A 5,912-nucleotide genomic window follows, 5' to 3' on the forward strand; every position below is an offset into this window, starting at 1 on the left:
ATATATATTTAAATATATTAAATATCTATTAGAATTTATATTACTTATTTATATTTAATATAAAATACTATTATATTATTATATAATTAAAGATTATTATATAAATTATTTGTGAATTCAGTTCATTTATATAAATTACTGTAATTTATTTTCTATGATGTATTGTAAAGCATTTAGACATTTGCATTTACTTGCAATTCAAATGGGCCCATACAGTATGTAACAGTAACAGGCACATATAATGCCTATGCCTTGTTTCTTCCTTTGTCCTCTTTTTTTTTGTTACAGTACCTCACATCCAAACAGTGGCAGGTTGTTAAAATAACAGCAATTAGTGGCACCATATGGCAGAAAACGGCAAGTCTGCTTTGAAGCCCTCCCAGGCTAAAAAATCTTTCCATATGCTGAGGAATTTTGCTATTTATTATCTCTCGTTATCCAGACAGAAACGCCTCTTCTCTGAATACATCTTATATTTCAATGTTTTTCAGTGGTCTTCCATGTAGGCGGTCATAAGATCACTTCTCCATTGCTTTGATCAGATTAGATTACCATTTCTGTGTGTGCAAGTGTGACAGTAAGAGCTTCCCTTCCTGCCTTAACAAAGAGCTCATCAGCAGCAATATTAATTGGGATCAAACATTTTAAAGCATCATTTAAATTTCTTGTTTTATTTCTGAAAACAGAGAAGGAAAGTCTTGCTAATGAGCACCTGTTTTCGTAATGGGAGAGCATGCAGGAACTGAACGCTTGCACACGGGCCACATTAGATATCCTTGAGATCTAATCATGGCATGTCATGAGTTTACTTGGATGAGGGTGTACTGACAAAGAATACAGGCAATAAAACTGATTATTTAATTATTTATTGAACTCTGCCACAAATTAACAGACATAACATAATATAAAAATATAATAATATAGTAAAACACACACATATATATAAACATATATTCAGTTAATTTATATCAATTACTATAAGACATTTACTTGTACTTATATTCAAATGAGCCCATATGTAATAGTAACAGGCACATATAATGTATATGCCTTGTTTCTTCCTTTGTCCTCTTTTTTTTGGATACAGTACCTCACATCCAAACAGTGGCAGGTTGTTAAAATAACAGCAATTAGTGGCACCATATGGCAGAAAACGGCAAGTCTGCTTTGAAGCCCTCCCAGGCTAAAAAATCTTTCCATATGCTGAGGAATTTTGCTATTTATTATCTCTCGTTATCCAGACAGAAACGCCTCTTCTCTGAATACATCTTATATTTCAATGTTTTTCAGTGGTCTTCCATGTAGGCGGTCATAAGATCACTTCTCCATCTACAGTCTGGTGGGCTGAAATGAGCCACACAAACATCTGGGGAATGGGGAATCTATCTATCTATCTATCTATCTATCTATCTATCTATCTATCTATCTATCTATCTATCTATCTATCTGTCTATCTGTCTGTCTGTCTGTCTGTCTGTCTGTCTGTCTGTCAGCCTAATTGTTCTTTTATGTCTGTTGTTAAACTAATCAGGTAATTTAGTTCAAACTAGTTTACAGAACTGATCTGAAATATTTGTTCATGTATATGATTGCTCCAATTCTTTATAAAGTCACTGACTCAAAGATCTGGTCAATCTTAGTCACACAAAGCTAGTGTATGACTTCAGGAGACTTAGAAGATAGTTCAATCTAAAAAATAATTAATTGGCAATGTAAATATCACAATAATAATAATTACCTTAATAAAATCTCTGAATATCACCCGTGTTGGACATACCAAAATAAATGCCCAAAACCCAACAGTTCATGTCTGGAATTGTCTGAAATTTGCATCTATTATATTAAGACTATATAAACTGCATGTTGCTTGGTGTTAAAAGCAATATTTGTGTTTCTATCGCAGAGATAGTCTCTTTGTTAGTTATGTTAGAACGGTGGATTTTTAGGGTGAGTATATGACAATGATAAGTGCACTTATAGGTGAACTACACTTCTAAAAGACTGCGTTCTCCACATGCACAGAAAAAGACATAAAGAGGCACATGGAGGTCATCTCATGTGGTCCAGCTCTCTCTAAGTCTACTCACACCACTACTGGCACAGCGCCACACAGAAATGGAGCAGGACAGAAAGAGAGAGAGAGAGAAACGGGTCAGTTCTGGCACTCTGCCACAATGGCTATGTAATGATGTGCCAGATATGGCAGAAACCAGCCCATTCTCTACTGACCAACACGAGCACAGACGGTCACCTTGAACGCTGTGGAGCTGTGAGCTCCTGTGCATGCAGTCCTACTCCATCAGCGTCTCCCTCATCTCTCTCTCTCTCCCCATTCCACCACATAGACTCAGCATTCTATTTCAGCTCTGAGCTGCACAAAGACGTAATACAATAGAGGTGCAAACACAAAACAAGGTGCTGTAGGTCAGCAAAGAACAAAACAGATGCTGTGTGCAATAAAATTAAAGGGATAGTTCACCCAAAAATGTAATTTTTGTCACGATTTACTCAACCTCCTATCATTCCAAACTCTTTCCAAACGCTCATATCAATACAACTCTTTGTTCTGTGGAACATAAAATGTCAAAATCTGAGAAATGTGCCAGTCACTATTTTTCCATGCAATTGCAATGAATGTAGACTGAGGTTTTCAGGTAAATGATCATTTAAAAATAAATTATGAGTGTTTTCTTTTTTTTTTCTTTTTTTTATTATGTGAATAATATACAGAGATCAGGCTTTTGGTCCCACACTGGTCTTTTCCTGGAAGCTCTCAGGAAGCTGTTGTTACCCATGACATTGTAATCTTGACTCACTGGGGCGGCACCCATACAATACAAGGGGAGTGTCCATTTGACATGAGCACATGATGAGCCTTACTGGAGCCAGAGCCTTTTTGTGGTCAAGTGTGAATTAACATCTATATGAGAATTGGGGTAAGAAAATGACAGATTATCTAATTTGGATGTATTTTGCTACAAGTGAGATGACCTAACGCCAAGTAAGACATGCACACTGGTGGTGGTTGAGGAGAACCCCCCCCCCCACACACTCATTCATTCATGTTCCTGGATCTACATCTTTTGTTAATCCTGGATCAATACTGTCCAATAATATAGACCTAACCCAATCCCTACCCATAAACCTAACCCTACCCATAATTTATGCCTAAATCAGAGGGAAATGATGGGTGAATTACAAGGGTGTAGAAACATCTAACCCTGATTGTAAGCCTAAAACTGACATTTCTTGAAAACTTATCCCTCAACACACATACGTAGAGGAATGAATCATTCGGGTAGTTTCATTTGTAAATGAAAACACAACATGCTGATTTATCTTATTTATCGTCACATACGGGCGTAAATACGAGGCTGGAATACACTACATGACTTTTGAAGTCTGAACATATGTGACACTGAAGACTGCAGTAATAACTGCTGAAAATTTGGCTTTGCCACAGTTGCCAGCACAGGAATGTATTATATTTTAAAAATATTAAAATAGAAAACTGTTATTTAAATTGTAATAATATTTTAGTGCGCATGAAAGACTTCCTTCAAAAACGTTAAAATGGATGTTACTGACCCCAGTCTTTTGAATGGCAGTGGACTTGTGATTTCTGTTTTGTGCACATGTTCTAGTGTGGGGCATACACCACTTGTTTTAGGTTCAAGGGTGCTCATGTTCTCGTTGCAGCAGCTATGGGTTATGGCCTTTTTGGGACGAGAGACTGATTGATTGACGGTGACGGTGATATGCATTGGCAATTGTGTGACCAATAAAGACATTAACTGATTAGATATGTTGTTAGATTGTGCTTAAATTCTCATTTAGCTAGAAACAGCCATGACACTTACAATGGCCCGCAGACAGCGGAAGAATCCTCATAATACGTCACTGTCTTATCTTTCAGCTGCAGGTTGACCTTGGCTGCTTTATTCAGCCAGTATCACAACTGGTCACTAAAAGCCAATGTGACACCTTGCCTCTAGCAAGCTGTGTCAAATATTGAAGGTCAGCTGGGCATCAGTTCACCTTCTGAAGCAAATTAAATCTGCATTGTTGCCTGTGAGTACACCTTTGATCGCTTCAGTGTAATCTAAGACAGAATGTGGGCTCTTTTGATAACCTGAGTATGCAAATCCTGAGCCATTATACTTAATCAGTGTGCCTATATGATATTGTAATGCAGACCATGTACAATAAGACAGAATGATTTTCTATCTACCACATGATGTGGGTAGTATATGTGGGCATGGTTCAGAATTTCTCAAAGTGGATGAGAAGCTTAGACTGTCTGACCTACTTCTGCCCTGTTCCTGACCACAACATCATTTCATTACACAAGCCAATAGGAGATCTTTTAATACTCTTCAGATAGCAAGATTGGCATCTGCTGAGAGCTAGTGGTCACTAAAGCACTGTATCACACTGTGTTTATTTTTCTTTCTTTCTTTCTTTCTTTCAGCTGTTGATTTTTTGTTTTGTTTATTTATTTATTTGTATTTTTTAATCTTTATTCATTTTATTTTATTTGTTGTATTTTATTCTTTGTTTCATTGTTTTTAAAATTATTTTTATTTGTTTATTTGTTGTATTTTTATTGATCTTTGAACAGTCAGGATAAAAGCACTTGACTTAACATAAAAATAAAATAAGCTAAAATCAATTGACTTAAAATATTCAAGTCTATATTAAAATACATTTTAAAACAACCAAATAAATAAATACATATGACCCGTATAAAGTAAATTTGCTAAGCCTTGAAAAAGTGATTGACTTTTAAAGTGATTTTTCTTTATTTCACTGAATATGTCTAGACACTGTCCAAATTTGAGGTGTATTGTGTACACATCTGTCCTGTCATGAGCACAAATTGTCTGAAACCACAGGAGAGGAAGTTCCCGTTATAATAATCATCTTGAGTTATTCATAAAATAATTTGTGTCTTTGGACTGTAATTAGTAATGCTAATTTGGCAGTGTTAGGTATTGGAACCAATGTAGAATTATTCGCATTTGAAAGATTCACGTGTCTGAATGGATAAGCGCGGGAGGGGAGATGCTCTCAAGACTTCTGTTATCAGTGAGGGTGAAGTGCTAATAGCCACACTCACTGGCCAGAGATGTTAAAGGGGTCATATGATGCTTTTTTAAAGATCATTATTTTGTGTATTTGGTGTAACAGAATATGTTGACATGCTTTTAATGTTAAAAAAACACATTATTTTTCAAATACTGTACATTATTGTAGGTCCTCTATGCCCCGCCTCTCTCAAATGCTTCGTTTTCTACAAAGTCCCTCCTTCCGACAAGCGCAGACTGTTCTGATTGGCCAACTGACCCAGTGCATTGTGATTGGCCGAACACCGCAAGCACTCGTCGGAAATGTAACGCCCCTTACCATAATCGCGAGCTTCATCTTTCAAAATAAATGTAAAGACAGAGCCCGAAAGGGGAACAGAGTCGCGTGACAGACACAGTGATGAAGCTGGTATGTGTTTGCAGTACACAAGCCACGGTTAAGACAGCTGACTCCACTGTGATCTCTCTCTCACTCTCTGTCACACACACACACGCACGCACGCGCGCGCGTCCATAAAATGCATTGCTGTTCTGTTGTAAGTAATCTTAAAGATTCCTAAATGCATCTACTTTCGGAAGGCCAAATAAAGTGATTTTGCTTTTGCCTAGAAACACACAGCGTCTCCCTGACATGCTGCTTCAACACTAACTGCGGTTACTGAAACCACGCCTTCTTTCTTTGCATGAACATTTGGGCGGCATTATGCAAACATTCCCACATAGTGAGGTAGATATGTGGGGGCGTGTTAGAACGAGCCGTTTTAGGGGGGCGTGGCAGAGTCTTAACTTTGATAAAGAATATCTCTTTGGATTTGAGACTTTAGT

The sequence above is a fragment of the Sinocyclocheilus anshuiensis genome, unplaced genomic scaffold, assembly GCF_001515605.1.
Source record: "Sinocyclocheilus anshuiensis isolate Anshui unplaced genomic scaffold, SAMN03320099.WGS_v1.1 scaffold199, whole genome shotgun sequence".
Lineage (NCBI taxonomy): Eukaryota > Metazoa > Chordata > Actinopteri > Cypriniformes > Cyprinidae > Sinocyclocheilus > Sinocyclocheilus anshuiensis.